Source organism: Perca fluviatilis, chromosome 1 (assembly GCF_010015445.1).
Source record: "Perca fluviatilis chromosome 1, GENO_Pfluv_1.0, whole genome shotgun sequence".
Lineage (NCBI taxonomy): Eukaryota > Metazoa > Chordata > Actinopteri > Perciformes > Percidae > Perca > Perca fluviatilis.
The window spans coordinates 33,876,038-33,888,264 of NC_053112.1; positions in this window are offsets into that span (position 1 = coordinate 33,876,038).

Genomic DNA, 12,227 nt, shown 5'->3' on the forward strand with positions numbered 1-12,227 from the left:
ACCACCAGATACTCATTTCGACACTCCAGAATCTGGGTGTCTCAGGCTCTGCGCTCTATTGCTGACATCTTACCTGGCAGACCGAACCTACCTAGCTATCTAGCTCAGAACCTTGCCCACTCAAAACTGGGGTTCCCCAGGGATCAGTCCTGGGTCCCCTCCTCTTTTCTCTGTACACCAACTCTCTCGGGTCTGTCATTCAGTCGCACGGCTTTTCTTATCACAGCTACGCGGATGACACCCAACTAATTCTCTCCTTTCCTGAGTCTGAAACTCAAGTAGCAGCACGTATCTCGGCCTGTCTGACTAACATCTCTTCTTGGATGTCCGCACACCATCTGAAACTCAATCTTGACAAGACTGAGCTCCTTTTCCTTCCAGGGAAGGGCTCTCCTACCCAAGACCTGAGTATAACAATTGACAACTCTGTGGTAGTCCCCACCCAGACTGCTAAAAACCTGGGTGTGACACTTGCCGACCAACTCTCCTTCACTGCTAACATTGCTGCAACCACCCGATCGTGTAGATACATGCTGCATAACATCAGAAGGATACGTCCCCTTCTAACGCAGAAGGTGGCTCAGGTTCTGGTTCAGGCTCTAGTCATCTCACGTCTAGACTACTGCAACTCTCTCCTGATTGGCCTGCCTGCATGTGCCATCCGACCCCTGCAGCTCATTCAGAACGCTGCAGCTCGACTTGTCTTCAACCTCCCCAAGTTCTCTCACACTACACTGCTCCTCCGCTCTCTTCACTGGCTACCAATTGCTGCCCGCATCTGCTTCAAGACACTAGTACTTACATACAGGGCCACGAACGGATCAGCCCCAGCTTACATCCAGGACATGGTCAAACCATATACCCCAACCCGCCCACTTCGCTCTGCATCAGCCAAACTGCTTGCTGCCCCCTCACAACGAGGGAGAACTAATCACTCAACAAAATCCAGACTGTTCACTGTCCTGGCTCCCAAATGGTGGAACGAGCTCCCCATCGACATCAGGATGGCTGAAAGCCTACACATCTTCCGCCAAAGGCTAAAAACACATCTCTTCCGACTACACCTAGGATAAAAAAAAAATAAAAAAATTCTTGAACCTGCACTTTCATGTCTTTTTGTAGCTTTGCTTATTTAAAGCTAATGTACTTGCACTTACTACTTGTTGTCTCGAGTTTGAACCTTCACAGTTGAAAGCACTTAATTGTAAGTCGCTTTGGATAAAAGCGTCAGCTAAATGACATGTAATGTAATGTAATGTAATGTAATGTAATGTAATGATGTGATTGGCCTGACCAGAGTTTGGTTTTTCCAGCTCGCAAGTCAATGGAGAGTGCCTAGACCCCCCTGGCTGCAAACTAATTTTGCTGCCGCTAGGGTGCGTCTAGATTTCTAGGCTATGTCAGGTACCGAAGCCCCTGAAAACACAACCTTGATGAGTTCCGAACAGCAGCCTACTGTGTCTATGGTCATGCCCCTACAACACACCATCCTGACATCTATGAAACACAGTGACACAGATTCAACAATTGTAAAGGATGTGAAATCTGCTATAGAGGCAAACTTTGAAAAGCGATATTCAGACCCAAGACTTCAACAGTTCCTGAATGAGAGCACTGCCTTGGATCCTAGGTTTAAGACTTTACCCCACCTGGATGACATCTCGGAATGAGATCTTTCATTGTCTGGAGGAGAACCTCTTGCAAGGGCATCCCACACAGGTACGTTATGCATTTAGGCTAATGTGATGAAATAAATAATGTTATTCCGTAAAGTAGTTTTTTCTGTATTTACATAATTTCACATTCGTAATATTTCATGAATAGGCTTAATCTCACATTATCCTTTCTGCTTGTTGTTGTCACACTTAAATATACATTCTGCCTGTTCATTACCTTAAACAAGGTAATGAACAGTTTTTTGTGGGACTATTTCAGTCTCATGCCTTAGGAGAAGGGTCCAGCCAAAACCCTGCAGAGGATCCTGAAACTGTAGCAACCAGCGGAGGCAGTCCCCCAGCAAAGAGAGCAGCACTCAGTGAATTGTTAGGTGATTTTTTTCAGCACAGCTTCCACTGCGTCTGCATCATCATCATCACCAGCAACCAAACCATGGCCTGAAGTTGTGAAAGATGATTTAAATCCACTGAAATGGTGGAAAGATAAAGAGCACCAGTACCCAAATTTGTCCAAGCTCGCCAAACGTTATCTTGCTGTACAAGCAACAAGTGTGGCAAGTGAGAGAGTGTTCTCAACATCAGGGGACATTGTGACAGCTCAAAGAGCAGCCATCTCTCCAGAAAATGTGGACATTCTCATTTTCATAAAGAAGAACATGAAAATATAAAAATCATAGTTGTCTTGTCGGCCCATAGAAACGTAAATAGTTAATATTTTGACACCTCAAAGAGCAGTTCTTGTTACAGTTGTCTTTCTATTTAAAAAATGTTAATGTTGACAACTCAAAGAGCAGCTCTAAACAATATATCTGTCTTTAGGAAGAACATGAAAGAATGAAAAAAAAAGTAGTTATCTGTGTGGTGTATGTTCAACTGTTTGGAAATAGTTTGTTAAGACACTTAATTGTTCAGAGAAGACTATGGACATAGCTGTTTTATTGTTTTTGTTTGTTTATTTGTGAACTTGAATGTCATCTTCTGTGAAGACTGCAGTTACAAGAGAAACTATATGGCAGGTTATTTTCCAATGGTAAATTGCAAACAAAGGTCAGATATATTGCATAAAAGTCTAGTCTAAAAATGGCATAGCAACCTGTGCTTTAAAATGTAAAAATCGAGAATTGAATCGAATCGTGACCTTAGAATCAAAAATGTAATCGAATCAAGGATTTGAGGAATCATGACACCCCAACTATCTAGGACAGAAGTGTGTATTTATAGTAATGGTAAGATCTGTATTAAGAAATCAAGCCTCTGATCAAAGATAAGGTTTGGGAAACTATCTATAAGTCTAAAGCCATGCTAGCAGGCACAGCGGTGCTTGAGCTACATAGAGACCGAATCACAGTGATGTCACGCTTACACAAAAATCATCTTCTTCCACAGTGCTGCACAGGAGGGTCTGGCTAGTCCACACAGCCTTCCTGGCAGGAGAGAAAAACAGCTCTGGTTTATTGGCATTTCTTTAAACCAATCATAATCGTCATGGGCGGCGCTAAGGACCGGACAGAGCCACAGTGCCGCTACAACACTAGTGTGCCGTGAGAGATCGTCCTGTGTGCCGTGAGAAATTATCCGATTTTACTTAATTGGTCCAACAAATTAGTTACTGCAAATAATTTGCCAGTGTTGCGCATCTGTGCCTGCAATATGATGACTGGCAGAGAAATCAAATACTATTCTGTATCAGTAGGTGGCAGTATAGCGCAAAAATGACCTTGTTGATTTAAGAAAACAGAATTAAGCTACTGCCAGCAGGGCTCCAGACTGCGACCAAAATTTGAGGCTGTGCATCTGAATTTTACATCCAGTCGCACATGTGCGACCAGTAAATTTGCCCCCTTTTTTTACACATTAAACGTTGAAATTTCGGTACCTGAGAGCGCGTAAGCCCAAGCTTATCTGTCCTCTCTGAAAATTGACAGAGAGCAGAGCTCTGACACAAACACATACACTCGCACACACGCAGAGCTGCAGACGATGCAAACTACGTCGGCTCTGCAGTTTTGTTGAAGTCACAGTGAGTCACGGAAATGCCGATGAAGTGGTTTCAAGTGTGGTTACAGTTTTGCATAACTTTAAGACAGCGTTTGCTGCGATACGATATTAATGGCGAGCCGAAAGCGGTCGCGCTGCTGTTGATGTCAACACACTTCCTCGGAGACGAGCAGCCAGGCACAACGGTGGTTTCTATGCCCTGGTGACTGACTGACAGGCTGAGGTTATAAGGCAAGGCAACTTTATTTCTAGAGCACCTTTCAGCAACAAGGCAATTCAAAGTGCTTTACATGAAACATTAAAGAGCAATTAAAAACGGTCATGATGAAAATAAAACTAAAAAATAATATACAAATACAATAAAACAATATATATATATATATATATATATATATATATATATATATATATATATATATATATATTTTGTGTTTTTTTACTAAAGCAGTATATGAAATCAGATGTATTACGTACCACCATTTAGTTGTTTTGTGTTATTTAAAATATTTATAAAATATCTGGTCATGCCAAACATAATCATTTTTTAAACAATGCAATTACTCATTTCAGTCACCAGGGGGGCAGTGCTCCTCTTTGCCTCAGCAAACTCCACATATGCGGTCAGACCCATCTGCTAAGGTGCTGATGGGGGGCCGAGACTGAGAGCTACATGGAAAAATATACACCAAAAAAGCCACTTTGAAATGTTGCTCTTTTCATGAATACAGAAGTTGGGTAACCCCCCCCCCCAAGAGTAAAAAATGTTGGGCAACCCTCCCCCCAGCAAAGAATAAAAAGACATGACCCTCCCCTATCTTCCTCCGGTGGTCCATTCCATAAATACCGAACGGTCCCTAACTGCTAGTTTTGGTGGTGTCATTTGCTTTGCATTTTGCTTTGCAGTCTGTGGCCCAAAAGGTAATAGGTCACCAACCTAATGTTACTAAAACTGTTGACTTATGACAGCATCCAACATGCATTTTAGATTCATGAGATGAGGGAAATGACATTACCACTAAATGAATAACACTTTTGCTCTGGTATTTTGAAGGGTTTATTAGAATAATAACAAATGTTCTGCAGCTATTCATTTGGGTGCACTCATTTAGCAATTTAACATTAACACTAACCTTAGTACTGTATCACCATAGCAACTGCACAGGTGGTCATGAAACAATATTATAATAATACCTTTTTTTTACGACCCAAAATGAACACTTTCAAATTCAGCAGACCTTGGTTGCTGCAGGGTTAGGGTGTTGGCCGACACATGTGATTATTTGATTTGAATGTAGACATTCAGGTGCGTATCACAATTTCTAAGGTTGTGATTTTCGAGGCTATTTATTGACTGAAGTGATGACGAGGCATGATTTTTTTTAATTGTATTTACATCCTGAAAAACTAAATCAAATAAAGTGGTTTGGTAAATTCAACAGCCAATGTTGCAGAGGTCGTAGGAACAAGCCCATTTCCTGACTCACATTAGATGCAACCACAATTGTGCAGTCGAAAGACCACCAAGATCTCACTGTAACTCAACACACATTAACTGTATTTTAAATTCGATTTGCAGTCTAATCAGCCAGTTTAAAGCATGAACAAATGTTGGTTATGTCCCTGTGGAAATTCCCGTGAGCCCCCCAGCTGAGCGATGCTGTGCTGTTTTCCCCAGAGAACAAGAGGGTCACCTCAATGTAACTGAGAGGAAGGCTTTGACTGTTGTCTGTGTCTGTGTGCTGAACAGATTCTGTGGATGGGGTCCCAGAGTGGGGCACCGTTTGGGGACTCGCCTAGGGGACTTTTCAATGCTCAAAGGAGAAATCTGGAGGGGGTTGACTAAGGGAAACAGCCTGCCTGATCTGAACCTGTGTGCTGTTATTGAACTTCTTTGTCATGGATTGTTTATAATAAACACGATTTTCAGCAGATAATTCATAAGTGTACCTAATGCTCTAACATCAGAAGATCCCCTTTGTAGTTTTATCATCATTTCTGCAGCATGTGTCTAGAAGCAGTTTGAAGTGTTGCATACTGTCAATTAGATATTTAAAAAGCATGTCAAAGCATATGTGAGTGATGCTTCAACACAATTTTTCTGTTCAACCGCATATATAACAGTATTTATGTGAATCAGCATTTCTAAATAGATGAGTTTGGGTGGATATATTTCACTTATCTTTAGAAAACATTAAATGCACCATTGGTTATGAACAAGGGCTTGAAAATGCTTAATAAACGAGTGACCAAATGTATTTGACAATGCTGATATTGAGCCATCAGTTATTTCTCAAAGTAGGCATTTTAATGTGCACATATGTGACATTAAGTCGATGCCGACAGCTTAAAAAGCATGAATGTGTTGAATGTATGTCAAGTATGGTACAGACACTCCAGCTAGACACTGAAGGTACTATTTCTCGAGGGCACTGGTAGAAATACAACTACACACACACCTTGAGAATCCTTTAATCCTGTGATATGGAAGAGAGGATTTAAGCAATAAGAGTCTTAAAAATAACACCAAAGTGCCAATATAGGGCACTGATATGATACACCATTGCCGCATAGTCATGAAAAGTGATATGCTTCAGCCTAAAGTAACTTCTACCAGTCTTGTCTCAGCACCACCACCACACATCTACCTATTGAAAGCATTAATGTCACACCGAATACGAATTACACTATTAACAAATTCAGTGTGGCGTATCTCTGTGCATTTCTCGTAACTCACCTGTATGGTGGGAAATGGTTATGGGATAATTGTTATCCATTACATGTACCCTGGTTTTAGAGTGGGCCAGGTTGGGTTGTTTTTCAGATGGATAATTGGAGTCTCCTCTTTTACTTTCATAGTTCACTCTGAGTCACCTGCATGGGCGAACAGCTGATAAGCGACTCCAATACCGTCTCTCTGTGTGGTAATTGAGCTGCCAACAGACATCCAACCCACTGGCGGTTACTTGTATGACAGTCTTACTCGGTATCTGCACTGGGTTTCAGATAGGGAGGTCATGCTGTGCCACTCAAAATGAGACAAGTCAAAAGCCTTCGCAGCCAATGTGTAAAATCTTCACTGCTATCACACTCCATCAGTTTTCTCCCTGTGCTTGGTGACATGAGAAATGGATGTACTATAACTGAGTTCTGCTGATAGCTGAGTGTGAGTAAAAATGCCAACGCTCTTGCACAGTATTTGCCAACATGTGTCCCTGCCACCATTTGGGAGCATTGAGCAAACGCCAGTTTTAGACTCTTGCCATTACAGTCACATTGCTGGCATGACTGATTGAATGCTGAAAGTAAATGGATGTACTATATCTCTGAAGGTGAAGAGAGTGAAGGGTCTTCTTATGCCCCAACTTTGCTATTAGGTTGTGATAAGGAGTACTTAGCTCTTACCAGAAAAAGAAAATTGGAATGCTTATAATAAAATGATGATTTGGGATGGTTTCTATGATATACTACATGATTTTGGCGGTCAAAATATTAGTAATATTAGTGCTAATAGTAGTCAACAGCAGTTTCATTACAACATGTCTACCACATGTCTTTCAGCCACATTTTTTAGTCCTACATCTGATGGAACAGATGTGTTTCCATTTCAACTGATGCAGCTGTCTACACATGATGGCTCACACTTGACGCAAACTTCATATCAAATGCACATGTGAGTCTATGATTGTGTATTTGGCTGTAAGCTCTGTCAAAATGCTTCATTGCAAGACATTGCTGTGGCTGAAATGATCCAGTGACACTGACTGAGGGCTGCTGCTGCTCTTTTCGGCAGTGTATAGACAAGGTTTTTGTAGCAGCAGCAACAGAGGTTCTTTGGGAGAGATGGGAAACTTTATGTGTAAGGGAGCTATATGTGTAGCTGTGCATATAAATTCAATTTATTATTATTATTATTATTATATGCGTGTGAAAAATTGCTGACTCAGGGCATGTTTGAAGCAGTTGGTTAAGAGCAAAGGAATGGTAGATTTAACCGAAAAAAGACATTTCTCCCCCTTAGATTTTGTACTCTGTGAGCGACCGCAGGCTCAGGTAAACATGTTGATATGAGATAAAGTATCTGTACACAGTGTTTATAATACAATCCAAATGTTTTCAATAAAGGATTTTAAATTTCACTTGTACTGGAAGAGGATGAGACAGTAGAATCACTCCATATAAACCCTGCTGCTAAAATCGTGTGAAAATTGTGAGTGAGTGCCGGTCATTTTTAATTCTGGTTCAGATAACCACACCAGGAGCCAGAGTGGCTAATGTCACCAAGGCTGCATTACCAATTGCCAAGCGGGAAACTGCCTCGGGGCCTCAAATGCTCTAGACCTACTGTGTGTCAACTGATTGCTAATTCAATTGAAAATGTGTTTAGAATTTGCACCCCTTAAGCACATATCAGCTGACATGATAAGGCCGGGGCCTTTAGCTGTGTCCTGCTTCATTACAAGATCTTGAGGCTGTCATAGAGAAGGTCCCCTGTGTCAAAATCCAGTTTTATATGCTCTATTTTCTTATTGCATTTTTTATTTTTTATTTTAAAACCACACAGCTGAACTGGAGTCAGAAAAATCATTTGTAAAAAAAAAAAAAAATTAAAAAAAATTAAAGGAATTGGTGGTTAAAGGGTGGTTTACGCACTGGGGCCACCATGCAGGTTAATATGGCCATGGGTTTCACCGATAACATCACCGGCTCTAGCCATCAGACACTAACTCCCATTTAAATGTCTGAAAAAAGCATACAAATTTCTCAAGGTGGGACAATAAGAAGAAGATAGCTTACATGGCATTAATCAGTGCATGTTGCCCAGCAAGCACCTTGTATTATAAAAAAGTTACATTGTGGACTTTCAGAGGCAAAATTACAATGTAGTGATTCAAGATTTTGATTTCGGTCATTGTACCAAAAACCTGCATGCTTTCAGCCATTTTTAGTGTTTACAAGTTTTCATACAAACTATTAGGGGTCGCTTGTAGATGGTTGAGATGCATGTGTACTGTATTTATTTTAAAAAAATAGATTTTTATACAAACTTACAGCATACTCATGGTAGAAAAACATTAACTAACCTAGCTTGAAATGTGTCAGATAAAAGCCCAAATGCCTTCTTTGTAGAATAAGTATTTGAAAGAACTGTGGTCAATGAATACTCAGAGGTATTCAAAACTCCTTCAGAACTGTTTAAATAGAACTCTACAAGCATACTGAAAAGCTCAGAAAGGACGTGTTTGGAAGATATATATTCAGTGGGTAAACACAGTTAAATCATAATGCTGTGGTGAGCAATTTTTTGTGAAGTAAATGAAGGTGTGATTAATTCAAGTAGCCTGGTTCCTGCTCTTGTGTGATTACCAGTGGGCCATGAATCATCCACTGTACCATCCTGCACCTAAGTCTCATCCAACTGCATTACAGGAAGGGAAATTTTCTAATTAACTGTGGGTTAATTGCTCTAGCAGTTGATGCAAAGAGAAGGCTGTGCATCATGTGGAAATACGTTTTCTTTTAACTTTAAAGGGATTTAAGATCATCAGCTTTGCCAATGTAGCTTTTAGTGTGCAGAACTCGCTTTAAAAGTTTAAGGAAAATCTGGCTATTTTATGTATAGATTTTTTTATATTCTGAAAAAAAAGAGTGCACTTGGTTTTCATCTTGTATCCTGTTCAGTCTGTGTAAATAAACATACTGTCTGAGTCTGTTCTGGTTTTATTTTTTATTATTAATGGCAGTTATTTTTCTAACTTCGTTCGGTGTTTCACTATGAGAATCGCCTCGGCGTGACCAACTAAGGAAGCTCCAATGACATCACGTCTGTCCATGACAGACAGGTCAAACTGTGCTAGGGCCACGCCCCCTCATATAATCACAGTCGACCGGCTCCTTGCAAATCATTCTCGCTTTCTTCCCGTGAAGAAAACTATAAGCTCCCTCAGCGCTTCTGGGCTAGCTTGGTTGGTTATCTGCTAAACAGTTCACAGACGGACCGTTAAGGACTACGTCGCCGAACGCAGTTCCCGACCCAGTCTGGATTCGCTGAGTAAGTACTTCACAAGAAGTTTTACCTTGTGGTTACACACTTGAAGCAGTGTCCGCGTCAAGGCGAACTGCTTCTTCTTTGGCAAGTCAGTGTTTGTACCTGGAGTGAGCTAACGTGTTACGACGAGCTAACTCTTACGGTACACTGATAACGTTAGCTCGGGCTAAACCCTGTGTGCTAATCTTGCCGACTTACTGGCTAATGTGTTGCGACGCGCCTGCTAAGGTTGTTTATTTACGCCGATCTTCTTCCTTTCCAGTACCATGTCCTCAGCAGCGGCCCCCGCCAAAGGGCCGGAGCCAAAGGCTAGTGAGGCTGTATCCCGCCTGTGCCCCGCGTCATGCGGGGCATCCATCTCGGGCAGGGACCCTCACCCGATGTGCATAGCCTGAATGAGCATTAAACATGCTCAGGCAGCGCTGGTTGACCCCCGGTCGTGTGCCCACTGCGCGTCAATGACGGAAAAGATACTGGAAAGGCGTCTGAGAGTGGCCGTGGCCAACAGTCATGACACATGTCTGTCAGGAACCACCCCAAAAGCCACAAGCAGTACCCATCAGCCGCGAGCTACACCTAGCTGGGCGGACATGATGGACGAGGAGTCCCCTGCCATGCCTCCACTTTTCGAGGACCTCTTCGAAGTGGAACTGGGCGGTGAGGACGCAGAGGGCAATGCCATCTCTGATATCCTCGACATGGATGGAATGGAGGACGAGGAGGAGGACTCCACATTCCCCATTCCACAGTCAAGGCCTCCTAGTGCAACCGACACTGCTCCCCCAGTGGACAGCAGCTTGTAAGAGGTCTGTAAGCGGACCGCGGCCAAATTGGGAATACAATGGCCGGCAGCCCAGGACCCCGAGGGGGCAGCGAGAGACCTATACGACGGCAAGAGGCTCCCACCTGCCCAGCCGCCTGCGAAACAGCTTCTTCTGGCGGTGCCTGCCTGCATGAAGGAAATGAGCTTTGTTTTGCTAGTTTTACATATCTTACCCGGCAAGCATTTCGTGTTTAGCCAAGCATTAGTATAAAATGTAAACCAATGTTACTCACATTCCTTCATGATAAATGTGTCTGGATAAATGATAAATAACTGATTTATTGTGGCATAAAAGCTGCACCTAATTATCAAATTTTGTTAATTTTCATAAGAAAAGAAATAGATTTGTGAGATTGAAATATCTAATGCAGAGTTGTGCCATGGCTCTGTGTGGGCTGATTTTGCCAGCGGAATGTCCAGATAGCAAAAAATTGGGAATTCATTTTTACTAGACTGACACTGCCAGAAGAGAGAAGAACTAAAGCTCTAACAGTAAAAAGCAACTGAAAAGATTTTACTGTAAATGACAGCATAATGAAATTATAAACCTTTTCATCCGTTGCACACTTTTTCATTTTTACTCATTTTTTATTTCAGAATTGAATTGTATAGGACCCTTACATCATATAGAACACGTGAACATGAGTGCAAAACCCCTCGCATCTCAATTCTGTGGCACTGCAGAAGGCATTTATTTGTATTTGAATTCTATTTGTGAGTTGAGGGGGGGATATCACAGGCTGTTCCATATCACCTCTGATAAGGAAATGTATTATTCTGTGAATGTTTCCGTTGATGAAAACAGAGATACCTCTGTGTGTTTGTTTATGTGTGTGTGTGTGGGGTTGTGTGTGGGATAGTATGTGTGTGTGTGTGCGTGTGTGTGTGTGTGTCCCAGGCAGATATTTCAGTGCAGTTTGTATTCAACATTACATTGTATGATGATGTACTGTATATGCATATTGGAATTCTTCTGGTCTGGTAACATCTTGTAATAACAAGTACAAAACCCTTCGGAGACAGACGTCTTTCTTTCTGGTGATTTCAATCTTGTTTCCACATCTGCGTATCTCCTTTCGAACAATGATTCAAATATCACAGCCTCACCACAGTAAATTCGTGAGCCATTATTCCACATCACTTTGCCCAATTATTATCAAAATTGCACAAGACATATACATGGTTCTGCTGCTGTGGAGAAAGGTTCATCAGGTTTGTTTGGTCCCTATATCCACAACTTTCCTTCAGGGATTGCTCCGTTGCCGCCGGAAATTCTGCGGGATGTCACTCTTTTCGGCCGGATGTCCGTCCCCTTCCGCTTTCTTTGTGTTTGGAATTTTAAACTCCGGTGGATTTCTGAGGACTATGGTTAACTGCTCCTCAGATTTCTGCAGGGTAAATCCAGACAGCTAGCTAGACTATCTGTCTAATCTGAGTTTTCAAAACAAGTTCCTTCCCGAGCCTATTTTGCAGAGGCATCAAGGCTCTGTCTGGTGCTTAGCGCCACCACAGACGATTGTGATTGATATAAAGAAATGCCAATAAAACAGAGCACATTTTTCTCCCATCCCAGAATGCTGTGTGGACTAGCCAGACCCTCCTCCGCAGCGCTGTGGATCAAGGTCTGGCAAAGCAAGACTACATTCGTCCAAGTGACGATGACAATTCTGTCACACTATCAATT